Source organism: Carcharodon carcharias, chromosome 6 (genome assembly GCF_017639515.1).
Source record: "Carcharodon carcharias isolate sCarCar2 chromosome 6, sCarCar2.pri, whole genome shotgun sequence".
Taxonomy (NCBI): Eukaryota; Metazoa; Chordata; class Chondrichthyes; order Lamniformes; family Lamnidae; genus Carcharodon; species Carcharodon carcharias.
In genome coordinates this window covers 133,451,832-133,478,451 of record NC_054472.1, presented here as the reverse complement: position 1 = coordinate 133,478,451, position 26,620 = coordinate 133,451,832, and the positions used below count along the sequence as shown (strand labels likewise).

General features: G+C 64.6%; 1 protein-coding gene across 1 annotated transcript in view; it reads left to right on the top strand.

Annotated features, from left to right (window-relative positions):
* gra (granulito) overlaps positions 1-26,620 on the top strand; it is a 385,915-nt gene that overhangs the window by 64,508 nt on the left and 294,787 nt on the right. The window lies entirely within an intron of this gene.

The window sequence follows — 26,620 nt, the reverse complement described above, 5'->3', positions numbered from 1 at the left end:
TCCTTCTCCCTCTCTCTCGGTCCGCTCTCTCCCTCGCGATCTCCCCACATCTCTCCCTCTCCCTCTCCCTCTCCCTCTCCCTCTCCCTCTTCCTCTACCTCTCCCTCTCTCTTTCTCCTGCTCCCTTTCCCTTTCTCGGTCCGCTCTGTCTCTCTCAGACTGCTCTCCCTCTCTCGGTTTCTTCTGGCTCTCTCGGCCCGGTCTCACTCTCTCACCCGGTCTGCTCTCTCTCTCTCTCTCTCGGTCTGCTCTCTCCCTCTCTCTCTCGAGCTGCTCTCTCTGTCTCTCGGGCTCCTCTCTCTGTCTGTTCTCACTCTCGGTCCGCTCTCTCTCTCTCGCTTCACTCCCGCTCACGCTCCCTCTCTCGCTCTTTCCCCACTTTCCCTCACCCTCTCTCGCTCGGCTCCCGATCCCTCTCTCGCTCGGCTCCCTCTCCCTCTCTCGCCCTGCTCCCTCTCCCTCTCTCTCGTTCCGCTCTCTGCCTCGCCCTCTTCCCCTCGCTTCCTCTCCATCTCCCTTTCTCTTGCTCTCTTTCCCTTTTTCTCGGGCCGCTCTCTCTCTCTCTCGGGCAGCGTTCTCTCTCTCGGACCGCTCTCCCTCTCTCGGTCTGTTCTCCCTCTCTTGGCCCGGTCTGTCCCTCTCATTCCTCTGTCTTTCTCTCTCTCTCTCTCTCTCCCTCAGTCTGCTCTCTCAGTCCGCTCTCTCTCTCACTCTCGGTCCGCTCTCTCTCTCTCGCTCAACTCCTGCTCACGCTACCTCTCTCGCTCAGTCCCCACTTTCCCTCACCCTCTCTCACTCAGCTCCCACTCAGTCTCTCGCTCGGCTTCCGCTCCCTCTCTCGCTCCTCGCCCGCGCCCTCTCTTGCTCAGCTCCCGCGCCTGTCTCGTTCGGCTCCCGCTCCCTCTCTCGCTCGGCTCCCGCTCCCTCTCTCGCTCGGCTCCCGCTCCCTCTCACGCTCGGCTCACGCTACCTCTCTCGTTCGCCTCCCGCTCCCTCTCTCGCTCGGCTCACGCACCCTCTCTGGATTGGCTCCCGATCCCTGTCTGGCTCGTCTCCCGCTCCCTCTCTGGCTCGGCTCTCGCTCCCTCTCTGGCTCGGCTCCCTCTCCCTCTCTGGCTTGGCTCCGGCTCCCTCTCTGGCTCGTCTCGCGCTCCCTCTCTGGCTTGTCTCGCGCTCCCTCTCTGGCTCGTCTCGCGCTCCCTCTCTGGCTCGTCTTGCGCTCCCTCTCTGGCTCGTCTCGCGCACCCTCTCTGGCTCGTCTCGCGCTCCCTCTCTGGCTCGTCTTGCGCTCCCTCTCTGGCTCGTCTCGCGCTCCCTCTCTGGCTCGTGTCGCGCTCCCTCTCTGGCTCGTCTCCCACTCCCTCTCTGGCTCCTCTCCCGCTCCCTCTCTCGTTCAGCACCAGCGCCCTCTCTCGCTCGGCTCCCGTTCTCTCACTCATTCGGCTCCTGCTCACTCGCTCGCTCGGCTCCCGCTCCCTCTCTCGCTAGGCTCCCGCTCCCTCTCTCTCTCGGCTCCCGCTCCCTCTCTCGCTCCTCTCCCGCTCCCTCTCTTGCTCGGCTCCCGCTCCCTCTCTCGCTCGGCTCCCGCTCCCTCTCTCGCTCGGCTCCCGCTCCCACTCTCGTTCGGCTCCCGCTCCCTCTCTCGCTCGGCTCCTGCTCCCTCTCTCGCTCGGCTCCCGCTCCCTCTCTCACTCGGCTCCCGATCCCTCTCTCGCTCGGCTCCCTCTCCCTCTCTCGCCCTGCTCCCTCTCCCTCTCTCTCGTTCCGCTCTCTGCCTCGCCCTCTTCCCCTCGCTTCCTCTCCCTCTCCCTTTCTCTTGCTCTCTTTCCCTTTCTCTCGGTCCTCTCTCTCTCTCTCTCTCTCTCTCTCAGTCTGCTCTCTCAGTCTGCTCTCTCTCTTTCTCTCGGTCCGCTCTCTCTCTCTCTCTCGGTCCGCTCTCTCTCTGTCTCTCGGTTCTCTCACACTTTCTGTCTGCTCACTCTCTCTCTCGGTCTGTTCTCTCTCTCTCTCGGGTTACTCTCTATCGGTCTGCTCTCACTCTCGGTCCGCTCTCTCTCCCTCGCTCAACTCCCGCTCACGCTACCTCTCTCGCTCAGTCCCCACTTTCCCTCACCCTCTCTCACTCAGCTCCCACTCACTCTCTCGCTCGGCTTCCGCTCCCTCTCTGGCTCGTCTCCCGCTCCCTCTCTGGCTCGTCTCCCGCTCCCTCTCTGGCTCGTCTCCCGCTCCCTCTCTGGCTCGTCTCCCGCTCCCTCTCTGGCTCGTCTCCCGCTCCATCTCTGGCTCGGCTCCCGCTCCCTTTCCGCTCGTCTCCCGCTCCCTCTTTCGCTCGGCTCCTTCTCCCTCTCTCTCGGTCCGCTCTCTCCCTCACCATCTCCCCACATCTCTCCCTCTCCCTCTCCCTCTCTCTTTCTCCTGCTCCCTTTCCCTTTCTCTCGGTCCTCTCTCTCTCTCAGACCGCTCTCCCTCTCTCGGTTTCTTCTCCCTCTCTCGGCCTGGTCTCACTCTCTCTCTCGGTCCTCTCTGTCTTTCGGTCTGCTCTCTCTCTCTCTCGGTCTGCTCTCTCCCTCCCTCTCTGTCTCTCTCGAGCTGCTCTCTCTGTCTCTCGGTCTACTCTCTCTGTCTGCTCTCACTCTCGGTCCGCTCTCTCTCTCTCGCTCCACTCCCACTCACGCTCCCTCTCTCGCTGAATCCCCACTTTCCCTCACCCTCTCTTGCTCAGCTCCCGCTCCCTCTCTCGCTTGGCTCCCGTTCCCTCTCTTGTTCGGCTCCCGCTCCCTCTCCCTCTCTCTCGGTCCGCCCTCTCTCTCTCGCTCCACTCCCGCTCACGCTCTCTCTCTCGCTCAGTCGGCACTTTCCCTCACCCTCTCTCGCGCGGCTCCCACTCACTCTCTCGCTCGGCTCCCGCTCCCTCTCTCGCTCGGCTCCCGCTCCCTCTCTCGCTCAGCTCCCGCGCCCTCTGTCACTCGGCTCCCGCGCCCTCTCTCGCTCGACTCCCGCTCCCTCTCTCGCTCGACTCCCGTTCCCTCTCTCGCTCGGCTCCCGCTCCCTCTCTCGCTCGGCTCCTGCTCCCTCTCTCGCTCAGCTCCCGCTCTCTCTATCGCCCGGCTCCCGCGCCATCTCTCGCTCGGCACACGCACCCTCTCTGGCTCGTCTCCCGCTCCCACTCTGGCTCGTCTCCCGCTCCCTCTCTGGCTCGTCTCCCGCTCCCTCTCTGGCTCGTCTCCCGCTCCCTCTCTGGCTCGTCTCGCGCTCCCTCTCTGGCTCGTCTCGCGCTCCCTCTCTGGCTCATCTCACGCTCCCTCTCTGGCTCGTCTCCCGCTCCCTCTCTGGCTCGTCTCGCGCCCCCTCTCTGGCTCGTCTCGCGCCCCCTCTCTGGCTCGTCTCGCGCTCCCTCTCTGCCTCTTCTCCCGCTCCCTCTCTGGCTCGTCTCGCGCTCCCTCTCTGGCTCGTCTCGCGCTCCCTCTCTGGCTCGTCTCGCGCTCCCTCTCTGGCTCGTCTCGCGCTCCCTCTCTGGCTCATCTCGCGCTCCCTCTCTGGCTCGTCTCCCGCTCCCTCTCTGGCTTGTCTCGCGCCCCCTCTCTGGCTCGTCTCGCGCTCCCTCTCTGCCTCTTCTCCCGCTCCCTCTCTGGCTCGTCTCGCGCTCCCTCTCTGGCTCGTCTCACGCTCCCTCTCTGGCTCGTCTCGCGCTCCCTCTCTGGCTCGTCTCGCGCTCCCTCTCTGGCTCGTCTCGCGCTCCCTCTCTGGCTCGTCTCGCGCTCCCTCTCTGGCTCGTCTCGCGCTCCCTTTCTGGCTCGTCTCGCGCTCCCTCTCTGGCTCGTCTCGCGCTCCCTCTCTGGCTCGTCTCGCGCTCCCTCTCTGGCTCGTGTCGCGCTCCCTCTCTGGCTCGTCTCCCACTCCCTCTCTGGCTCCTCTCCCGCTCCCTCTCTCGTTCAGCACCAGCGCCCTCTCTCGCTCGGCTCCCGTTCTCTCACTCATTCGGCTCCTGCTCACTCGCTCGCTCGGCTCCCGCTCCCTCTCTCGCTAGGCTCCCGCTCCCTCTCTCTCTCGGCTCCCGCTCCCTCTCTCGCTCAGCTCCCGCTCCCTCTCTCACTCGGCTCCCGATCCCTCTCTCGCTCGGCTCCCTCTCCCTCTCTCGCCCTGCTCCCTCTCCCTCTCTCTCGTTCCGCTCTCTGCCTCGCCCTCTTCCCCTCGCTTCCTCTCCCTCTCCCTTTCTCTTGCTCTCTTTCCCTTTCTCTCGGTCCTCTCTCTCTCTCTCTCTCTCTCTCTCAGTCTGCTCTCTCAGTCTGCTCTCTCTCTTTCTCTCGGTCCGCTCTCTCTCTCTCTCTCGGTCCGCTCTCTCTCTGTCTCTCGGTTCTCTCACACTTTCTGTCTGCTCACTCTCTCTCTCGGTCTGTTCTCTCTCTCTCTCGGGTTACTCTCTTTCGGTCTGCTCTCACTCTCGGTCCGCTCTCTCTCCCTCGCTCAACTCCCGCTCACGCTACCTCTCTCGCTCAGTCCCCACTTTCCCTCACCCTCTCTCACTCAGCTCCCACTCACTCTCTCGCTCGGCTTCCGCTCCCTCTCTGGCTCGTCTCCCGCTCCCTCTCTGGCTCGTCTCCCGCTCCCTCTCTGGCTCGTCTCCCGCTCCCTCTCTGGCTCGTCTCCCGCTCCCTCTCTGGCTCGTCTCCCGCTCTCTCTCTGGCTCGTCTCCCGCTCCCTCTCTGGCTCGTCTCCCGCTCCCTCTCTGTCTCGTCTCCCGCTCCCTCTCTGTCTCGTCTCCCGCTCCCTCTCTGGCTCGTCTCCCGCTCCCTCTCTGGCTCGTCTCCCGCTCCCTCTCTGGCTCGTCTCCCGCTCCCTCTCTGGCTCGTCTCCCGCTCCCTCTCTGGCTCGTCTCCCGCTCCATCTCTGGCTCGGCTCCCGCTCCCTTTCCGCTCGTCTCCCGCTCCCTCTTTCGCTCGGCTCCTTCTCCCTCTCTCTCGGTCCGCTCTCTCCCTCACCATCTCCCCACATCTCTCCCTCTCCCTCTCCCTCTCCCTCTCCCTCTCTCTTTCTCCTGCTCCCTTTCCCTTTCTCTCGGTCCTCTCTCTCTCTCAGACCGCTCTCCCTCTCTCGGTTTCTTCTCCCTCTCTCGGCCTGGTCTCACTCTCTCTCTCGGTCCTCTCTGTCTTTCGGTCTGCTCTCTCTCTCTCTCGGTCTGCTCTCTCCCTCCCTCTCTGTCTCTCTCGAGCTGCTCTCTCTGTCTCTCTGTCTACTCTCTCTGTCTGCTCTCACTCTCGGTCCGCTCTCTCTCTCTCGCTCCACTCCCACTCACGCTCCCTCTCTCGCTGAATCCCCACTTTCCCTCACCCTCTCTTGCTCAGCTCCCGCTCCCTCTCTCGCTTGGCTCCCGTTCCCTCTCTTGTTCGGCTCCCGCTCCCTCTCCCTCTCTCTCGGTCCGCCCTCTCTCTCTCGCTCCACTCCCGCTCACGCTCTCTCTCTCGCTCAGTCGGCACTTTCCCTCACCCTCTCTCGCGCGGCTCCCACTCACTCTCTCGCTCGGCTCCCGCTCCCTCTCTCGCTCGGCTCCCGCTCCCTCTCTCGCTCAGCTCCCGCGCCCTCTGTCACTCGGCTCCCGCGCCCTCTCTCGCTCGACTCCCGCTCCCTCTCTCGCTCGACTCCCGTTCCCTCTCTCGCTCGGCTCCCGCTCCCTCTCTCGCTCGGCTCCTGCTCCCTCTCTCGCTCAGCTCCCGCTCTCTCTCTCGCCCGGCTCCCGCGCCATCTCTCGCTCGGCACACGCACCCTCTCTGGCTCGTCTCCCGCTCCCACTCTGGCTCGTCTCCCGCTCCCTCTCTGGCTCGTCTCCCGCTCCCTCTCTGGCTCGTCTCCCGCTCCCTCTCTGGCTTGTCTCGCGCTCCCTCTCTGGCTCGTCTCGCGCTCCCTCTCTGGCTCATCTCGCGCTCCCTCTCTGGCTCGTCTCCCGCTCCCTCTCTGGCTCGTCTCGCGCCCCCTCTCTGGCTCGTCTCGCGCTCCCTCTCTGCCTCTTCTCCCGCTCCCTCTCTGGCTCGTCTCGCGCTCCCTCTCTGGCTCGTCTCGCGCTCCCTCTCTGGCTCGTCTCGCGCTCCCTCTCTGGCTCGTCTCGCGCTCCCTCTCTGGCTCATCTCGCGCTCCCTCTCTGGCTCGTCTCCCGCTCCCTCTCTGGCTCGTCTTGCGCCCCCTCTCTGGCTCGTCTCGCGCTCCCTCTCTGCCTCTTCTCCCGCTCCCTCTCTGGCTCGTCTCGCGCTCCCTCTCTGGCTCGTCTCGCGCTCCCTCTCTGGCTCGTCTCGCGCTCCCTCTCTGGCTCGTCTCGCGCTCCCTCTCTGGCTCGTCTCGCGCTCCCTCTCTGGCTCGTCTCGCGCTCCCTCTGGCTCGTCTCGCGCTCCCTCTCTGGCTCGTCTCGCGCTCCCTCTCTGGCTCGTCTCGCTCTCCCTCTCTGGTTCGTCTCCCGCTCCATCTCTGGCTCGTCTCCCGCTCCCACTCTGGCTCGTCTCCCGCTTCCTCTCTTTCTCGGCTCCCGCTCCCTCTCTGACTCGGCTCCCGCTCCCTCTCTGACTCGTCTCCCGCTCCCCATCTGCCTCGTCTCCCGCTCCCTTTCTGGCTCGTCTCCTGCTCCCTCTCTGGCTCGTCTCCCGCTCCCTCTCCGCTCGGCTCCTGCTCCCTCTCTCTCTGTCCGCGCTGTCATTCGCCATCTCCCCACATGTCTCCCTCTCCCTCTCCCTCTTTCTCTCCCTGTCCCTCTCCCTCTCCCTCTCTCTTTCTCCTGCTCCCTTTCCCTTTCTCTCGGTCCGCTCTCTCTCTCTCAGACCGCTCTCCCTCTTTCGGTTTCTTCTCCCTCTCTCGGCCTGGTCTCACTCTCTCTCTCTCCCTCTCTCTCTTTCGGTCTGCTCTCTCTCTCTCTCTCTCGGTCTGCTCTCTCCCTCCCTCTCTGTCTCTCTCGAGCTGCTCTCTCTGTCTCTCGGTCTACTCTCTCTGTCTGCTCTCACTCTCGGTCCGCTCTCGCTCCACTTTCACTCACGCTCCTTCTCTCGCTGAATCCCCACTTTCCCTCACCCTCTCTTGCTCGGCTCCCGCTCCCTCTCTCGCTCGGCTCCCGTTCCCTCTCTCGTTCGGCTCCCGCTCCCTCTCTCGCTCGGCTCCCGCTCCCTCTCTCGCACGGCTCCCGCTCCCTCTCTCGCTCGGCTCCCGCTCCCTCTCTCGCTCGGCTCCCGCTCCCTCTCTCGCTCGACTCCCGCTCCCTCTTTCGCCCCGCTCTATCTCCCTGTCGGTCCGCTCTCTCCCTCGCCATCTCCCCACCTCTCTCTCTCTCTCTCCCACTCTCTACCTCTCCCTCTCTCTTTCTACTGGTCCCTCATCCTTTCTCTCGGTCCACTCTCTATCTCTCAGAACGCTCTCCTTCTCTCGTTTTCTTCTCCCTCTCTCGGCCTGGTCTCATCTCTCTCTCGGTCCGCTCTCTCCCTCTCTCTCTGTCTCTCTCGGGCTGCTCTCTCTCACTCTCAGTCCACTCTCTCTCTCTCGCTCCACTCCCGCTCTCGCTTCCTCTCTCGCTCAGATCCCACTTTTCCTCACCCACTCTTGCTCGGCTCCCACTCACTTTCTCACTTGCCTCCTGCTCCATCTCTCGCTGGGCTCCCGCTCCATCTCTCGCTGGGCTCCCGCTCCATCTCTCGCTCGGCTCCCGCTCCCTCTCTTGCTCGTCTCCCGCTCCCTCTCTCGCTCGGGTCCCGCATCGTCTCTCGACCAGCTCCCTCTCCCTCCCTCGCTCCGCTCCTTCTCCCTCTCTCTCGGTCCGCTCTCTCCCTCGCGATCTCCCCACATCTCTCCCTCTCCCTCTCCCTCTCCCTCTCCCTCTCCCTCTCCCTCTCTCTTTCTCCTGCTCCCTTTCCCTTTCTCGGTCCGCTCTGTCTCTCTCAGACTGCTCTCCCTCTCTCGGTTTCTTCTCGCTCTCTCAGCCCGGTCTCACTCTCTCACCCGGTCTGCTCTCTCTCTCTCTCTCGGTCTGCTCTCTCCCTCTCTCTCTCGAGCTGCTCTCTCTGTTTCTCGGGCTCCTCTCTCTGTCTGTTCTCACTCTCGGTCCGCTCTCTCTCTCTCGCTTCACTCCCGCTCACGCTCCCTCTCTCGCTCAGTCCCCACTTTCTCTCACCCTCTCTCGCTCGGCTCCCGATCCCTCTCTCGCTCGGCTCCCTCTCCCTCTCTCGCCCTGCTCCCTCTCCCTCTCTCTCGTTCCGCTCTCTGCCTCGCCCTCTTCCCCTCGCTTCCTCTCCATCTCCCTTTCTCTTGCTCTCTTTCCCTTTCTCACGGGCCGCTCTCTCTCTCTCTCGGGCAGCGTTCTCTCTCTCGGACCGCTCTCCCTCTCTCAGTCTGTTCTCCCTCTCTTGGCCCAGTCTGTCTCTCTCATTCCGCTCTCTCTCTCTCTCTCTCTCTCTCTCAGACTGCTCTCTCAGTCCGCTCTCTCTCTCTCTCTCGGTCCGCTCTCTCTCTGTCTCTCGGTTCTCTCACTCTTTCGGTCTGCTCACTCTCTCTCTCGGTCTGTTCTTTCTCTCTCTCGGGTTGCTTCTTTCGGTCTGCTCTCACCCTCGGTCCGCTCTCTCTCTCTCGCTCAACTCCTGCTCACGCTACCTCTCTCGCTCAGTCCCCACTTTCCCTCACCCTCTCTCACTCAGCTCCCACTCACTCTCTCGCTCGGCTTCCGCTCCCTCTCTCGCTCCTCGCCCGCCCCCCCTCTTGCTCAGCTCCCGCGCCCTGTCTCGTTCGGCTCCCGCTCCCTCTCTTGCTCGGCTCCCGCTCCCTCTCTCGCTCGGCTCCTGCTCCCTCTCTCGCTCGGCTCCCACTCCCTCTCTCGCTCGGCTCCCGCTCCCTCTCTCGCTCGGATCCCGCGCTCTCTCCGGCTCGGCTCCTGCTCCCTCTCCGGCCCGTCTCCCGCTCACTCTCCGGCTCGTCTCCCGCTCCCTCTCTGGCTCGTCTCCCGCTCCCTCTCTGGCTCGTCTCCCGCTCCCTGTCTGGTTCGTCTCCCGCTCCCTCTCTGTCTCGTCTCCCGCTCCCTCTCTGTCTCGTCTCCCGCTCCCTCTCTGGCTCGTCTCCCGCTCCCTCTCTGGCTCGTCTCCCGCTCCCTCTCTGGCTCGTCTCCCGCTCCCTCTCTGGCTCGTCTCCCGCTCCCTCTCTGGCTCGTCTCCCGCTCCCTCTCTGTCTCGGCTCCCGCTCCCTCTCTGGCTCGTCTCCCGCTCCCTCTCTGGCTCGTCTCCCGCTCCCTCTCTGGCTCGTCTCCCGCTCCCTCTCTGGCTCGTCTCCCGCTCCCTCTCTGGCTCGTCTCCCGCTCCCTCTCTTGCTCGTCTCCCGCTCCCTCTCTGGCTCGTCTCCCGCTCCCTCTCTGGCTCGTCTCCCGCTCCCTCTCTGGCTCGTCTCCCGCTCCCTCTCTGGCTCGTCTCCCGCTCCCTCTCTGGCTCGTCTCCCGCTCCATCTCTCGCTCGGCTCCCGCTCCCTTTCCGCTCCGCTCCCGCTCCCTCTTTCCCTCTCCTCCTTCTCCCTCTCTCTCGGTCCGCTCTCTCCCTCGCCAGCTCCCCACATCTCTCCCTCTCCCTCTCCCTCTCCCTCTCCCTCTCCCTCTCTCTTCCTCCTCCTCCCTTTCCCTTTCTCTCGGTCCTCTCTCTCTCTCTCAGACCGCTCTCCCTCTCTCGGTTTCTTCTCCCTCTCTCGGCCTGGTCTCACTCTCTCTCTCGGTCCTCTCTCTCTTTCGGTCTGCTCTCTCTCTCTCTCTCTCGGTCTGCTCTCTCCCTCCCTCTCTGTCTCTCTCGAGCTGCTCTCTCTGTCTCTCGGTCTACTCTCTCTGTCTGCTCTCACTCTCGGTCCGCTCTCTCTCTCTCGCTCCACTCCCACTCACGCTCCCTCTCTCGCTGAATCCCCACTTTCCCTCACCCTCTCTTGCTCAGCTCCCGCTCCCTCTCTCGCTCGGCTCCCGTTCCCTCTCTCGTTCGGCTCCCAATCCCTCTCTCGCTCGGCTCCCGCTCCCACTCTCGCTCGGCTCCCGCTCCCTCTCTCGCTCGGCTCCTGCTCCCTCTCTCGCTCGGCTCCCGCACCCTCTCTCACTCGGCTCCCGATCCCTCTCTCGCTCGGCTCCCTCTCCCTCTCTCGCCCTGCTCCCTCTCCCTCTCTCTCGTTCCGCTCTCTGCCTCGCCCTCTTCCCCTCGCTTCCTCTCCCTCTCCCTTTCTCTTGCTCTCTTTCCCTTTCTCTCGGCCCTCTCTCTCTCTCTCTCTCTCTTTCTCAGTCTGCTCTCTCAGTCTGCTCTCTCTCTCTCTCTCGGTCCGCTCTCTCTCTGTCTCTCGGTTCTCTCACACTTTCTGTCTGCTCACTCTCTCTCTCGGTCTGTTCTCTCTCTCTCTCGGGTTACTCTCTTTCGGTCTGCTCTCACTCTCGGTCCGCTCTCTCTCCCTCGCTCAACTCCCGCTCACGCTACCTCTCTCGCTCAGTCCCCACTTTCCCTCACCCTCTCTCACTCAGCTCCCACTCACTCTCTCGCTCGGCTTCCGCTCCCTCTCTGGCTCGTCTCCCGCTCCCTCTCTGGCTCGTCTCCCGCTCCCTCTCTGGCTCGTCTCCCGCTCCCTCTCTGGCTCGTCTCCCGCTCCATCTCGGCTCGGCTCCCGCTCCCTTTCCGCTCGTCTCCCGCTCCCTCTTTCGCTCGGCTCCTTCTCCCTCTCTCTTGGTCCGCTCTCTCCCTCACCATCTCCCCACATCTCTCCCTCTCCCTCTCCCTCTCCCTCTCTCTTTCTCCTGCTCCCTTTCCCTTTCTCTCGGTCCTCTCTCTCTCTCAGACCGCTCTCCCTCTCTCGGTTTCTTCTCCCTCTCTCGGTCTGCTCTCTCCCTCCCTCTCTGTCTCTCTCGAGCTGCTCTCTCTGTCTCTCGGTCTACTCTCTCTGTCTGCTCTCACTCTCGGTCCGCTCTCTCTCTCTCGCTCCACTCCCACTCACGCTCCCTCTCTCGCTGAATCCCCACTTTCCCTCACCCTCTCTTGCTCAGCTCCCGCTCCCTCTCTCGCTTGGCTCCCGTTCCCTCTCTTGTTCGGCTCCCGCTCCCTCTCCCTCTCTCTCGGTCCGCCCTCTCTCTCTCGCTCCACTCCCGCTCACGCTCTCTCTCTCGCTCAGTCGGCACTTTCCCTCACCCTCTCTCGCGCGGCTCCCACTCACTCTCTCGCTCGGCTCCCGCTCCCTCTCTCGCTCGGCTCCCGCTCCCTCTCTCGCTCAGCTCCCGCGCCCTCTGTCACTCGGCTCCCGCGCCCTCTCTCGCTCGACTCCCGCTCCCTCTCTCGCTCGACTCCCGTTCCCTCTCTCGCTCGGCTCCCGCTCCCTCTCTCGCTCGGCTCCTGCTCCCTCTCTCGCTCAGCTCCCGCTCTCTCTCTCGCCCGGCTCCCGCGCCATCTCTCGCTCGGCACACGCACCCTCTCTGGCTCGTCTCCCGCTCCCACTCTGGCTCGTCTCCCGCTCCCTCTCTGGCTCGTCTCCCGCTCCCTCTCTGGCTCGTCTCCCGCTCCCTCTCTGGCTCGTCTCGCGCTCCCTCTCTGGCTCGTCTCGCGCTCCCTCTCTGGCTCATCTCGCGCTCCCTCTCTGGCTCGTCTCCCGCTCCCTCTCTGGCTCGCCTCGCGCCCCCTCTCTGGCTCGTCTCGCGCTCCCTCTCTGCCTCTTCTCCCGCTCCCTCTCTGTCTCGTCTCGCGCTCCCTCTCTGGCTCGTCTCGCGCTCCCTCTCTGGCTCGTCTCGCGCTCCCTCTCTGGCTCGTCTCGCGCTCCCTCTCTGGCTCGTCTCGCGCCCCCTCTCTGGCTCGTCTCGCGCCCCCTCTCTGGCTCGTCTCGCGCTCCCTCTCTGCCTCTTCTCCCGCTCCCTCTCTGGCTCGTCTCGCGCTCCCTCTCTGGCTCGTCTCGCGCTCCCTCTCTGGCTCGTCTCGCGCTCCCTCTCTGGCTCGTCTCGCGCTCCCTCTCTGGCTCGTCTCGCGCTCCCTCTCTGGCTCGTCTCGCGCTCCCTCTCTGGCTCGTCTCGCTCTCCCTCTCTGGCTCGTCTCCCGCTCCATCTCTGGCTCGTCTCCCGCTCCCACTCTGGCTCGTCTCCCGCTTCCTCTCTTTCTCGGCTCCCGCTCCCTCTCTGACTCGGCTCCCGCTCCCTCTCTGACTCGGCTCCCGCTCCCTCTCTGACTCGTCTCCCGCTCTCCATCTGCCTCGTCTCCCGCTCCCTGTCTGGCTCGTCTCCTGCTCCCTCTCTGGCTCGTCTCCCGCTCCCTCTCCGCTCGGCTCCTGCTCCCTCTCTCTCTGTCCGCGCTGTCATTCGCCATCTCCCCACATGTCTCCCTCTCCCTCTCCCTCTTTCTCTCCCTGTCCCTCTCCCTCTCCCTCTCTCTTTCACCTGCTCCCTTTCCCTTTCTCTCGGTCCGCTCTCTCTCTCTCAGACCGCTCTCCCTCTTTCGGTTTCTTCTCCCTCTCTCGGCCTGGTCTCACTCTCTCTCTCTCCCTCTCTCTCTTTCGGTCTGCTCTCTCTCTCTCTCTCTCGGTCTGCTCTCTCCCTCCCTCTCTGTCTCTCTCGAGCTGCTCTCTCTGTCTCTCGGTCTACTCTCTCTGTCTGCTCTCACTCTCGGTCCGCTCTCGCTCCACTTTCACTCACGCTCCCTCTCTCGCTGAATCCCCACTTTCCCTCACCCTCTCTTGCTCGGCTCCCGCTCCCTCTCTCGCTCGGCTCCCGTTCCCTCTCTCGTTCGGCTCCCGCTCCCTCTCTCGCTCGGCTCCCGCTCCCTCTCTCGCAAGGCTCCCGCTCCCTCTCTCGCTCGGCTCCCGCTCCCTCTCTCGCCCGGCTCCCGCTCCCTCTTTCGCCCCGCTCTATCTCCCTGTCGGTCCGCTCTCTCCCTCGCCATCTCCCCACCTCTCTCTCTCTCTCTCCCACTCTCTACCTCTCCCTCTCTCTTTCTACTGGTCCCTCATCCTTTCTCTCGGTCCACTCTCTATCTCTCAGAACGCTCTCCTTCTCTCGTTTTCTTCTCCCTCTCTCGGCCTGGTCTCATCTCTCTCTCGGTCCGCTCTCTCCCTCTCTCTCTGTCTCTCTCGGGCTGCTCTCTCTCACTCTCAGTCCACTCTCTCTCTCTCGCTCCACTCCCGCTCTCGCTTCCTCTCTCGCTCAGATCCCACTTTTCCTCACCCACTCTTGCTCGGCTCCCACTCACTTTCTCACTTGCCTCCTGCTCCATCTCTCGCTGGGCTCCCGCTCCATCTCTCGCTGGGCTCCCGCTCCATCTCTCGCTCGGCTCCCGCTCCCTCTCTTGCTCGTCTCCCGCTCCCTCTCTCGCTCGGGTCCCGCATCGTCTCTCGACCAGCTCCCTCTCCCTCCCTCGCTCCGCTCCTTCTCCCTCTCTCTCGGTCCGCTCTCTCCCTCGCGATCTCCCCACATCTCTCCCTCTCCCTCTCCCTCTCCCTCTCCCTCTTCCTCTAACTCTCCCTCTCTCTTTCTCCTGCTCCCTTTCCCTTTCTCGGTCCGCTCTGTCTCTCTCAGACTGCTCTCCCTCTCTCGGTTTCTTCTCGCTCTCTCAGCCCGGTCTCACTCTCTCACCCGGTCTGCTCTCTCTCTCTCTCTCGGTCTGCTCTCTCCCTCTCTCTCTCGAGCTGCTCTCTCTGTCTCTCGGGCTCCTCTCTCTGTCTGTTCTCACTCTCGGTCCGCTCTCTCTCTCTCGCTTCACTCCCACTCACGCTCCCTCTCTCGCTCAGTCCCCACTTTCTCTCACCCTCTCTCGCTCGGCTCCCGATCCCTCTCTCGCTCGGCTCCCTCTCCCTCTCTCGCCCTGCTCCCTCTCCCTCTCTCTCGTTCCGCTCTCTGCCTCGCCCTCTTCCCCTCGCTTCCTCTCCATCTCCCTTTCTCTTGCTCTCTTTCCCTTTCTCTCGGGCCGCTCTCTCTCTCTCTCGGGCAGCGTTCTCTCTCTCGGACCGCTCTCCCTCTCTCAGTCTGTTCTCCCTCTCTTGGCCCGGTCTGTCTCTCTCATTCCGCTCTCTCTCTCTCTCTCTCTCTCTCTCAGACTGCTCTCTCAGTCCGCTCTCTCTCTCTCTCTCGGTCTGCTCTCTCTCTGTCTCTCGGTTCTCTCACTCTTTCGGTCTGCTCACTCTCTCTCTCGGTCTGTTCTCTCTCTCTCTCGGGTTGCTTCTTTCGGTCTGCTCTCACTCTCGGTCCGCTCTCTCTCTCTCGCTCAACTCCTGCTCACGCTACCTCTCTCGCTCAGTCCCCACTTTCCCTCACCCTCTCTCACTCAGCTCCCACTCACTCTCTCGCTCGGCTTCCGCTCCCTCTCTCGCTCCTCGCCCGCCCCCTCTCTTGCTCAGCTCCCGCGCCCTGTCTCGTTCGGCTCCCGCTCCCTCTCTTGCTCGGCTCCCGCTCCCTCTCTCGCTCGGCTCCTGCTCCCTCTCTCGCTCGGCTCCCACTCCCTCTCTCGCTCGGCTCCCGCTCCCTCTCTCGCTCGGATCCCGCGCACTCTCCGGCTCGGCTCCCGCTCCCTTTCCGGCCCGTCTCCCGCTCACTCTCCGGCTCGTCTCCCGCTCCCTCTCTGGCTCGTCTCCCGCTCCCTCTCTGGCTCGTCTCCCGCTCCCTGTCTGGTTCGTCTCCCGCTCCCTCTCTGTCTCGTCTCCCGCTCCCTCTCTGTCTCGTCTCCCGCTCCCTCTCTGGCTCGTCTCCCGCTCCCTCTCTGGCTCGTCTCCCGCTCCCTCTCTGGCTCGTCTCCCGCTCCCTCTCTGGCTCGTCTCCCGCTCCCTCTCTGGCTCGTGTCCCGCTCCCTCTCTGTCTCGGCTCCCGCTCCCTCTCTGTCTCGGCTCCCGCTCCCTCTCTGGCTCGTCTCCCGCTCCCTCTCTGGCTCGTCTCCCGCTCCCTCTCTGGCTCGTCTCCCGCTCCCTCTCTGGCTCGTCTCCCGCTCCCTCTCTGGCTCGTCTCCCGCTCCCTCTCTTGCTCGTCTCCTGCTCCCTCTCTGGCTCGTCTCCCGCTCCCTCTCTGGCTCGTCTCCCGCTCCCTCTCTGGCTCGTCTCCCGCTCCCTCTCTGGCTCGTCTCCCGCTCCCTCTCTGGCTCGTCTCCCGCTCCATCTCTCGCTCGGCTCCCGCTCCCTTTCCACTCGGCTCCCGCTCCCTCTTTCCCTCTCCTTCTTCTCCCTCTCTCTCGGTCCGCTCTCTCCCTCGCCATCTCCCCACATCTCTCCCTCTCCCTCTCCCTCTCCCTCTCCCTCTCCCTCTCCCTCTCCCTCTCCCTCTCTCTTTCTCCTCCTCCCTTTCCCTTTCTCTCGGTCCTCTCTCTCTCTCTCAGACCGCTCTCCCTCTCTCGGTTTCTTCTCCCTCTCTCGGCCTGGTCTCACTCTCTCTCTCGGTCCTCTCTCTCTTTCGGTCTGCTCTCTCTCTCTCTCTCTCGGTCTGCTCTCTCCCTCCCTCTCTGTCTCTCTCGAGCTGCTCTCTCTGTCTCTCGGTCTACTCTCTCTGTCTGCTCTCACTCTCGGTCCGCTCTCTCTCTCTCGCTCCACTCCCACTCACGCTCCCTCTCTCGCTGAATCCCCACTTTCCCTCACCCTCTCTTGCTCAGCTCCCGCTCCCTCTCTCGCTCGGCTCCCGTTCCCTCTCTCGTTCGGCTCCCAATCCCTCTCTCGCTCGGATCCCGCGCCCTCTGTCACTCGGCTCCTGCGCCCTCTCCCTCTCTCTCGGTCCGCTCTCTCTCTCTCGCTCCACTCCCGCTCACGCTCCCTCTCAATCTCAGTCCGCACTTTCCCTCACCCTCTCTCTCTCGGCTCCCACTCACTCTCTCGCTCGGCTCCGGCTCCCTCTCTCACTCGGCTCCCGGTCCCTCTCTCGCTCGGATCCCGCGCCCTCTGTCAATCGGCTCCCGCGCCCTCTCTCGCTCGACTCCCGCTCCCTCTCTCGCTCGACTCCCGCTCCCTCTCTCGCTCGACTCCCGCTCCCTCTCTCGCTCGACTCCCGCTCCCTCTCTCGCTCGACTCCCGTTCCCTCTCTCGCTCGGCTCCCGCTCTCTCTCTCGCTCGGCTCCCGCTCCCTCTCTCGCTCAGCTCCCGCTCTTTCTCTCGCTCGGCTCCCGCGCCATCTCTCGCTCGGCTCACGCACCCTCTCTGGCTCGTCTCCCGCTCCCACTCTGGCTCGTCTCCCGCTCCCTCTCTGGCTCGTCTCCCGCTCCCTCTCTCACTCGTCTCGCGCTCCCTCTCTGGCTCGTCTCGCGCTCCCTCTCTGGCTCGTCTCGCGCTCCCTCTCTGGCTCGTCTCGCGCTCCCTCTCTGGCTCGTCTCGCGCTCCCTCTCTGGCTCGTATCGCGCTCTCTCTCTGGCTCGTCTCGCGCTCCCTCTCTGGCTCGTCTCGCGCTCCCTCTCTGGCTCGTCTCGCGCTCCCTCTCTGGCTCGTCTCGCGCTCCCTCTCTGCCACTTCTCGCGCTCCCTCTCTGGCTCGTCTTGCGCTCCCTCTCTGGTTCGTCTCGCGCTCCCTCTCTGGCTCGACTCGCGCTCCCTCTCTGGCTCATCTCGCGCTCCCTCTCTGGCTCGTCTCGCGCTCCCTCTCTGGCTCGTCTCGCGCTCCCTCTCTGGCTCGTCTCGCTCTCCCACTCTGGCTCGTCTCCCGTTCCCTCTCTGGCTCGTCTCCCGCTCCCTCTCTGGCTCGTCTCCCGCTTCCTCTCTTTCTCGGCTCCCGCTCCCTCTCTGACTCGGCTCCCGCTCCCTCTCTGACTCGGCTCCCGCTCCCTCTCTTACTCGGCTCCCGCTCCCTCTCTGACTCGTCTCCCGCTCCCTCTCTGACTCGGCTCCCGCTCCCTCTCTGACTCGGCTCCCGCTCCCTCTCTGGCTCGTCTCCCGCTCCCTCTCTGGCTCGTCTCCCGCTCCCTCTCTCGCTCGTCTCCCGCTCCCTCTCTGGCTCGTCTCCTGCTCCCTCACCGCTCGGCTCCTGCTCCCTCTCTCTCGGTCCGCGCTCTCACTCGCCATCTCCCCACATGTCTCCCTCTCCCTCTCCCTCTTTCTCTTGCTGTCCCTCTCCCTCTCCCTCTCTCTTTCTCCTGCTCCCTTTCCCTTTCTCTCGGTCCGCTCTCTCTCTCTCAGACCGCTCTCCCTCTTTCGGTTTCTTCTCCCTCTCTCGGCCTGGTCTCACTCTCTCTCTCTCCCTCTCTCACTTTCGGTCTGCTCTCTCTCTCTCTCTCTCTCGGTCTGCTCTCTCCCTCCCTCTCTGTCTCTCTCGAGCTGCTCTCTCTGTCTCTCGGTCTACTCTCTCTGTCTGCTCTCACTCTCGGTCCGCTCTCGCTCCACTTTCACTCACGCTCCCTCTCTCGCTGAATCCCCACTTTCCCTCACCATCTCTTGCTCGGCTCCCGCTCCCTCACTCGCTCGGCTCCCGTTCACTCTCTCGTTCGGCTCCCGCTCCCTCTCTCGCTCGGCTCCCGCTCCCTCTCTCGCTCGGCTCCCGCTCCCTCTCTCACTCGGATCCCGCGCGCTCTCCGGCTCGGCTCCCGCTCCCTCTCCGGCTCGTCTCCCGCTCCCTCTCTGGCTCGTCTCCCGCTCCCTCTCTGGCTCGTCTCGCGCTCCCTCTCTGGCTCGTTTCGCGCTCCCTCTCTGCCACTTCTCCCGCTCCCTCTCTGGCTCGTCTCGCGCCCCCTCTCTGGCTCGTCTCGCGCCCCCTCTCTGGCTCGTCTCGCGCTCCCTCTCTGCCTCTTCTCCCGCTCCCTCTCTGGCTCGTCTCGCGCTCCCTCTCTGGCTCGTCTCGCGCTCCCTCTCTGGCTCGTCTCGCGCTCCCTCTCTGGCTCGTCTCGCGCTCCCTCTCTGGCTCGTCTCGCGCTCCCTCTCTGTCTCGTCTCGCGCTCCCTCTCTGGCTCGTCTCGCTCTCCCTCTCTGGCTCGTCTCCCGCTCCATCTCTGGCTCGTCTCCCGCTCCCACTCTGGCTCGTCTCCCGCTTCCTCTCTTTCTCGGCTCCCGCTCCCTCTCTGACTCGGCTCCCGCTCCCTCTCTGACTCGGCTCCCGCTCCCTCTCTGACTCGTCTCCCGCTCTCCATCTGCCTCGTCTCCCGCTCCCTGTCTGGCTCGTCTCCTGCTCCCTCTCTGGCTCGTCTCCCGCTCCCTCTCCGCTCGGCTCCTGCTCCCTCTCTCTCTGTCCGCGCTGTCATTCGCCATCTCCCCACATGTCTCCCTCTCCCTCTCCCTCTTTCTCTCCCTGTCCCTCTCCCTCTCCCTCTCTCTTTCTCCTGCTCCCTTTCCCTTTCTCTCGGTCCGCTCTCTCTCTCTCAGACCGCTCTCCCTCTTTCGGTTTCTTCTCCCTCTCTCGGCCTGGTCTCACTCTCTCTCTCTCCCTCTCTCTCTTTCGGTCTGCTCTCTCTCTCTCTCTCTCGGTCTGCTCTCTCCCTCCCTCTCTGTCTCTCTCGAGCTGCTCTCTCTGTCTCTCGGTCTACTCTCTCTGTCTGCTCTCACTCTCGGTCCGCTCTCGCTCCACTTTCACTCACGCTCCCTCTCTCGCTGAATCCCCACTTTCCCTCACCCTCTCTTGCTCGGCTCCCGCTCCCTCTCTCGCTCGGCTCCCGTTCCCTCTCTCGTTCGGCTCCCGCTCCCTCTCTCGCTCGGCTCCCGCTCCCTCTCTCGCACGGCTCCCGCTCCCTCTCTCGCTCGGCTCCCGCTCCCTCTCTCGCTCGGCTCCCGCTCCCTCTCTCGCCCGGCTCCCGCTCCCTCTTTCGCCCCGCTCTATCTCCCTGTCGGTCCGCTCTCTCCCTCGCCATCTCCCCACCTCTCTCTCTCTCTCTCCCACTCTCTACCTCTCCCTCTCTCTTTCTACTGGTCCCTCATCCTTTCTCTCGGTCCACTCTCTATCTCTCAGAACGCTCTCCTTCTCTCGTTTTCTTCTCCCTCTCTCGGCCTGGTCTCATCTCTCTCTCGGTCCGCTCTCTCCCTCTCTCTCTGTCTCTCTCGGGCTGCTCTCTCTCACTCTCAGTCCACTCTCTCTCTCTCGCTCCACTCCCGCTCTCGCTTCCTCTCTCGCTCAGATCCCACTTTTCCTCACCCACTCTTGCTCGGCTCCCACTCACTTTCTCACTTGCCTCCTGCTCCATCTCTCGCTGGGCTCCCGCTCCATCTCTCGCTGGGCTCCCGCTCCATCTCTCGCTCGGCTCCCGCTCCCTCTCTTGCTCGTCTCCCGCTCCCTCTCTCGCTCGGGTCCCGCATCGTCTCTCGACCAGCTCCCTCTCCCTCCCTCGCTCCGCTCCTTCTCCCTCTCTCTCGGTCCGCTCTCTCCCTCGCGATCTCCCCACATCTCTCCCTCTCCCTCTCCCTCTCCCTCTCCCTCTCCCTCTCCCTCTTCCTCTAACTCTCCCTCTCTCTTTCTCCTGCTCCCTTTCCCTTTCTCGGTCCGCTCTGTCTCTCTCAGACTGCTCTCCCTCTCTCGGTTTCTTCTCGCTCTCTCAGCCCGGTCTCACTCTCTCACCCGGTCTGCTCTCTCTCTCTCTCGGTCTGCTCTCTCCCTCTCTCTCTCGAGCTGCTCTCTCTGTCTCTCGGGCTCCTCTCTCTGTCTGTTCTCACTCTCGGTCCGCTCTCTCTCTCTCGCTTCACTCCCACTCACGCTCCCTCTCTCGCTCAGTCCCCACTTTCTCTCACCCTCTCTCGCTCGGCTCCCGATCCCTCTCTCGCTCGGCTCCCTCTCCCTCTCTCGCCCTGCTCCCTCTCCCTCTCTCTCGTTCCGCTCTCTGCCTCGCCCTCTTCCCCTCGCTTCCTCTCCATCTCCCTTTCTCTTGCTCTCTTTCCCTTTCTCTCGGGCCGCTCTCTCTCTCTCTCGGGCAGCGTTCTCTCTCTCGGACCGCTCTCCCTCTCTCAGTCTGTTCTCCCTCTCTTGGCCCGGTCTGTCTCTCTCATTCCGCTCTCTCTCTCTCTCTCTCTCTCTCTCTCAGACTGCTCTCTCAGTCCGCTCTCTCTCTCTCTCTCGGTCCGCTCTCTCTCTGTCTCTCGGTTCTCTCACTCTTTCGGTCTGCTCACTCTCTCTCTCGGTCTGTTCTCTCTCTCTCTCGGGTTGCTTCTTTCGGTCTGCTCTCACTCTCGGTCCGCTCTCTCTCTCTCGCTCAACTCCTGCTCACGCTACCTCTCTCGCTCAGTCCCCACTTTCCCTCACCCTCTCTCACTCAGCTCCCACTCACTCTCTCGCTCGGCTTCCGCTCCCTCTCTCGCTCCTCGCCCGCCCCCTCTCTTGCTCAGCTCCCGCGCCCTGTCTCGTTCGGCTCCCGCTCCCTCTCTTGCTCGGCTCCCGCTCCCTCTCTCGCTCGGCTCCTGCTCCCTCTCTCGCTCGGCTCCCACTCCCTCTCTCGCTCGGCTCCCGCTCCCTCTCTCGCTCGGATCCCGCGCTCACTCCGGCTCGGCTCCCGCTCCCTTTCCGGCCCGTCTCCCGCTCACTCTCCGGCTCGTCTCCCGCTCCCTCTCTGGCTCGTCTCCCGCTCCCTCTCTGGCTCGTCTCCCGCTCCCTGTCTGGTTCGTCTCCCGCTCCCTCTCTGTCTCGTCTCCCGCTCCCTCTCTGTCTCGTCTCCCGCTCCCTCTCTGTCTCGTCTCCCGCTCCCTCTCTGGCTCGTCTCCCGCTCCCTCTCTGGCTCGTCTCCCGCTCCCTCTCTGGCTCGTCTCCCGCTCCCTCTCTGGCTCGTCTCCCGCTCCCTCTCTGGCTCGTGTCCCGCTCCCTCTCTGTCTCGGCTCCCGCTCCCTCTCTGTCTCGGCTCCCGCTCCCTCTCTGGCTCGTCTCCCGCTCCCTCTCTGGCTCGTCTCCCGCTCCCTCTCTGGCTCGTCTCCCGCTCCCTCTCTGGCTCGTCTCCCGCTCCCTCTCTGGCTCGTCTCCCGCTCCCTCTCTGGCTCGTCTCCCGCTCCCTCTCTTGCTCGTCTCCTGCTCCCTCTCTGGCTCGTCTCCCGCTCCCTCTCTGGCTCGTCTCCCGCTCCCTCTCTGGCTCGTCTCCCGCTCCCTCTCTGGCTCGTCTCCCGCTCCCTCTCTGGCTCGCCTCCCGCTCCCTCTCTCGCTCGTCTCCCGCTCCATCTCTCGCTCGGCTCCCGCTCCCTTTCCACTCGGCTCCCGCTCCCTCTTTCCCTCTCCTCCTTCTCCCTCTCTCTCGGTCCGCTCTCTCCCTCGCCATCTCCCCACATCTCTCCCTCTCCCTCTCCCTCTCCCTCTCCCTCTCCCTCTCCCTCTCCCTCTCTCTTTCTCCTCCTCCCTTTCCCTTTCTCTCGGTCCTCTCTCTCTCTCTCAGACCGCTCTCCCTCTCTCGGTTTCTTCTTCCTCTCTCGGCCTGGTCTCACTCTCTCTCTCGGTCCTCTCTCTCTTTCGGTCTGCTCTCTCTCTCTCTCTCTCGGTCTGCTCTCTCCCTCCCTCTCTGTCTCTCTCGAGCTGCTCTCTCTGTCTCTCGGTCTACTCTCTCTGTCTGCTCTCACTCTCGGTCCGCTCTCTCTCTCTCGCTCCACTCCCACTCACGCTCCCTCTCTCGCTGAATCCCCACTTTCCCTCACCCTCTCTTGCTCAGCTCCCGCTCCCTCTCTCGCTCGGCTCCCGTTCCCTCTCTCGTTCGGCTCCCAATCCCTCTCTCGCTCGGATCCCGCGCCCTCTGTCACTCGGCTCCTGCGCCTTCTCCCTCTCTCTCGGTCCGCTCTCTCTCTCTCGCTCCACTCCCGCTCACGCTCCCTCTCAATCTCAGTCCGCACTTTCCCTCACCCTCTCTCTCTCGGCTCCCACTCACTCTCTCGCTCGGCTCCCGCTCCCTCTCTCACTCGGCTCCCGGTCCCTCTCTCGCTCGGATCCCGCGCCCTCTGTCAATCGGCTCCCGCGCCCTCTCTCGCTCGACTCCCGCTCCCTCTCTCGCTCGACTCCCGCTCCCTCTCTCGCTCGACTCCCGCTCCCTCTCTCGCTCGACTCCCGTTCCCTCTCTCGCTCGGCTCCCGCTCTCTCTCTCGCTCGGCTCCCGCTCCCTCTCTCGCTCAGCTCCCGCTCTTTCTCTCGCTCGGCTCCCACGCCATCTCTCGCTCGGCTCACGCACCCTCTCTGGCTCGTCTCCCGCTCCCACTCTGGCTCGTCTCCCGCTCCCTCTCTGGCTCGTCTCCCGCTCCCTCTCTCACTCGTCTCGCGCTCCCTCTCTGGCTCGTCTCGCGCTCCCTCTCTGGCTCGTCTCGCGCTCCCTCTCTGGCTCGTCTCGCGCTCCCTCTCTGGCTCGTATCGCGCTCCCTCTCTGGCTCGTCTCGCGCTCCCTCTCTGGCTCGTCTCGCGCTCCCTCTCTGCCACTTCTCCCGCTCCCTCTCTGGCTCGTCTTGCGCTCCCTCTCTGGTTCGTCTCGCGCTCCCTCTCTGGCTCGACTCGCGCTCCCTCTCTGGCTCATCTCGCGCTCCCTCTCTGGCTCGTCTCGCGCTCCCTCTCTGGCTCGTCTCGCGCTCCCTCTCTGGCTCATCTCGCTCTCCCACTCTGGCTCGTCTCCCGTTCCCTCTCTGGCTCGTCTCCCGCTCCCTCTCTGGCTCGTCTCCCGCTTCCTCTCTTTCTCGGCTCCCGCTCCCTCTCTGACTCGGCTCCCGCTCCCTCTCTGACTCGGCTCCCGCTCCTTCTCTTACTCGGCTCCCGCTCCCTCTCTGACTCGTCTCCCGCTCCCTCTCTGACTCGGCTCCCGCTCCCTCTCTGACTCGGCTCCCGCTCCCTCTCTGACTCGGCTCCCGCTCCCTCTCTGGCTCGTCTCCCGCTCCCTCTCTGGCTCGTCTCCCGCTCCCTCTCTCGCTCGTCTCCCGCTCCCTCTCTGGCTCGTCTCCTGCTCCCTCTCCGCTCGGCTCCTGCTCCCTCTCTCTCGGTCCGCGCTCTCACTCGCCATCTCCCCACATGTCTCCCTCTCCCTCTCCCTCTTTCTCTTGCTGTCCCTCTCCCTCTCCCTCTCTCTTTCTCCTGCTCCCTTTCCCTTTCTCTCGGTCCGCTCTCTCTCTCTCAGACCGCTCTCCCTCTTTCGGTTTCTTCTCCCTCTCTCGGCCTGGTCTCACTCTCTCTCTCTCCCTCTCTCACTTTCGGTCTGCTCTCTCTCTCTCTCTCTCGGTCTGCTCTCTCCCTCCCTCTCTGTCTCTCTCGAGCTGCTCTCTCTGTCTCTCGGTCTACTCTCTCTGTCTGCTCTCACTCTCGGTCCGCTCTCGCTCCACTTTCACTCACGCTCCCTCTCTCGCTGAATCCCCACTTTCCCTCACCATCTCTTGCTCGGCTCCCGCTCCCTCACTCGCTCGGCTCCCGTTCCCTCTCTCGTTCGGCTCCCGCTCCCTCTCTCGCTCGGCTCCTGCTCCCTCTCTCGCTCGGCTCCTGCTCCCTCTCTCGCTCGGCTCCCGCTCCCTCTCTCACTCGGATCCCGCGCGCTCTCCGGCTCGGCTCCCGCTCCCTCTCCGGCTCGTCTCCCGCTCCCTCTCTGGCTCGTCTCCCGCTCCCTCTCTGGCTCGTCTCGCGCTCCCTCTCTGGCTCGTTTCGCACTCCCTCTCTGCCACTTCTCCCGCTCCCTCTCTGGCTCGTCTCGCGCTCCCTCTCTGACTCGGCTCCCGCTCCCTCTCTGACTCGTCTCCCGCTCCCTCTCTGGCTCGTCTCCCGCTCCCTCTCTGGCTCATTTCCCGCTCCCTCTCTGGCTCGTCTCCCGCTCCCTCTCTGGCTCGTCTCCTGCTTCCTCTCCGCTCGGCTCCCGCTCCCTCTCTGGCTCGTCTCCCGCTCCCTCTCTGGCTCGTCTCCCGGTCCCTCTCTCGCTCGTCTCCCGGTCCCTCTCTCGCCCCGCTCCTTCTCCCTCTCTCTCGGTCCGCTCTCTCCCTCGCCATCTCCTCACCTCTCTCTCTCCCACTCTCTACCTCTCCCTCTCTCTTTCTACTGGTCCCTCATCCTTTCTCTCGGTCCGCTCTCTCTCTCAGAACGCTCTCCTCTCGTTTTCTTCTCCCTCTCTCGGCCTGGTCGCATCTCTCTCTCGGTCCGCTCTCTCCCTCTCTCTCTGTCTCTCTCGGGCTGCTCTCTCTCACTCTCAGTCCACTCTCTCTCTCTCGCTCCACTCCCGCTCTCGCTTCCTCTCTCGCTCAGAACCCACTTTTCCTCACCCACTCTTGCTCGGCTCCCACTCACTCTCTCACTTGCCTCCCGCTCCATCTCTCGCTCGGCTCCCGCTCCCTCTCTCGCTCGTCTCCCACTCCCTCTCTCGCTCGGGTCCCGCATCCTCTCTCGACCAGCTCCCGCTCCCTCCCTCGCTCCGCTCCTTCTCCCTCTCTCTCGGTCCGCTCTCTCCCTCGTGATCTCCCCACATCTCTCCCTCTCCCTCTCCCTCTCCCTCTTCCTCTACCTCTCCCTCTCTCTTTCTCCTGCTCCCTTTCCCTTTCTCGGTCCGCTCTCTCTCTCTCTCAGACTGCTCTCCCTCTCTCGGTTTCTTCTCGCTCCCTCGGCCCGGTCTCACTCTCTCACCCGGTCTGCTCTCTCTCTCTCTCTCGGTCTGCTCTCTCCCTCTCTCTCTCGAGCTGCTCTCTCTGTCTCTCGGGCTCCTCTCTCTGTCTGTTCTCACTCTCGGTCCGCTCTCTCTCTCTCGCTTCACTCCCGCTCACGCTCCCTCTCTCGCTCAGTCCCCACTTTCCCTCACCCTCTCTTGCTCGGCTCCCACTCACTCTCTCGCTCGGCTCCCACTCCCTCTCTCGCTCCTCTCCCGCGCCCTCTCTCGATCAGCTCCCGCGCCCTGTCTCGCTCTGCTCCCGCTCCCTCTCTCGCTCGGCTCCCGCTCCCTCTCTCGCTCGGCTCCCGCTCCCTCTCTGGCTCGGCTCCCGCTCCCTCACTGGCTCGGCTCCCGCTCCCTCTCTGGCTCGTCTCCCGCTCCCTCTCTGGCTCGTCTCCCGCTCCCTCTCTGGCTCGTCTCCCGCTCCCTCTCTGTCTCGTCTCCCGCTCCCTCTCTCGCCCGTCTCCCGCTCCCTCTCTCGCCCGGCTCCCGCTCCCTGTCTCGCCCGGCTCCCGCTCCGTCTCTCGCCCTGCTCCCGCTTCGTCTCTCGCCCGGCTCCCGCTCCCTCTCTCGCCCGGCTCCCGCTCCGTCTCTCGCCCGGCTCCCGCTCCCTCTCTTGCCCCACTCCCTCTGTCGCACCGATCCTTCTCTCTCTCTCTCGGACTGCTCTCCCTCTCTTGGTCTGTTCTCCCTCTCTCGGCCCGGTCTCTCTCTCTCATTCCGCTCTCTCTCTCTCGGTCTGCTCTCTGTCTCGGTCTGCTCTCTCTCTCTCTCCCTCGATCTGCTCTCTCTCTCTCTCGGTCTGCTTTCTCTCTCTCTCGTGCTGCTCTCTCTCTCTCTCGAGCTGCTCTGTCTCTCGGGCTGCTCTCACTCTCGGTCCGCTCTCTCTCTCTTGCACCACTCCCAATCCCGCGCCCTCTGTCGCTCAGTCCCCACTTTCCGTCACCCTCTCTCGCTCTGCTCCCGCTCCCTCTCTCGCTCGTCCTCCACTCCCTTTCTCGCTCGTCCTCCACTCCCTTTCTCGCTCGTCCTCCGCTCCCTCTCTCGCTCGGCTCCCACTCCCTCTCTCACTCGGCGCCTGCTCCCTCTCTCGCTCGGCTCCCGCTCCCTCTCTCGCTCCGCTCTCGCTCCCGCTCCCTCTCTCGCTGCGCTCTCGCTCCCGCTCCCTCTCTCGCTCGTCTCCCGCTCCCTCTCTCGCTCGGCTCCCGCTCCCTCTCTCGCTCGTCTCCCACTCCCTCTCTCGCTCGGCTCCCGCTCCCTCTCTCGCTCGGATCCCGCGCTCTCTCCGGCTCGGCTCCCGCTCCCTCTCCGGCCCGTCTCCCGCTCACTCTCCGGCTCGTCTCCCGCTCCCTGTCTGGCTCGTCTCCCGCTCCCTCTCTGTGTCGGCTCCCGCTCCCTCTCTGGCTCGTCTCCCGCTCCCTCTCTGGCTCGTCTCCCGCTCCCTCTCTGGCTCGTCTCCCGCTCCCTCTCTGGCTCGTCTCCCGCTCCCTCTCTGGCTCGTCTCCCGCTCCCTCTCTGGCTCATCTCCCGCTCCCTCTCTGTCTCGGCTCCCGCTCCCTCTCTGTCTCGGCTCCCGCACCCTCTCTGGCTCGTCTCCCGCTCCCTCTCTGGCTCGTCTCCCGCTCCCTCTCTGGCTTGTCTCCCGCTCCCTCTCTTGCTCGTCTCCCGCTCCCTCTCTGGCTCGTCTCCCGCTCCCTCTCTGGCTCATCTCCCGCTCCCTCTCTGGCTCGTCTCCCGCTCCCTCTCTGGCTCATCTCCCGCTCCCTCTCTGGCTCGTCTCCCGCTCCCTCTCTGGCTCGTCTCCCGCTCCCTCTCTGGCTCGTCTCCCGCTCCCTCTCTGGCTCGTCTCCCGCTCCCTCTCTGGCTCGTCTCCCGCTCCCTCTCTGGCTCGTCTCCCGCTCCATCTCTCGCTCGGCTCCCGCTCCCTTTCCGCTCGGCTCCCGCTCCCTCTTTCCCTCTCCTCCTTCTCCCTCTCTCTCGGTCCGCTCTCTCCCTCGCCATCTCCCCACATCTCTCCCTCTCCCTCTCCCTCTCCCTCACCCTCTCCCTCTCCCTCTCTCTTTCTCCTCCTCCCTTTCCCTTTCTCTCGGTCCTCTCTCTCTCTCTCAGACCGCTCTCCCTCTCTCGGTTTCTTCTCCCTCTCTCGGCCTGGTCTCACTCTCTCTCTCGGTCCTCTCTCTCTTTCGGTCTGCT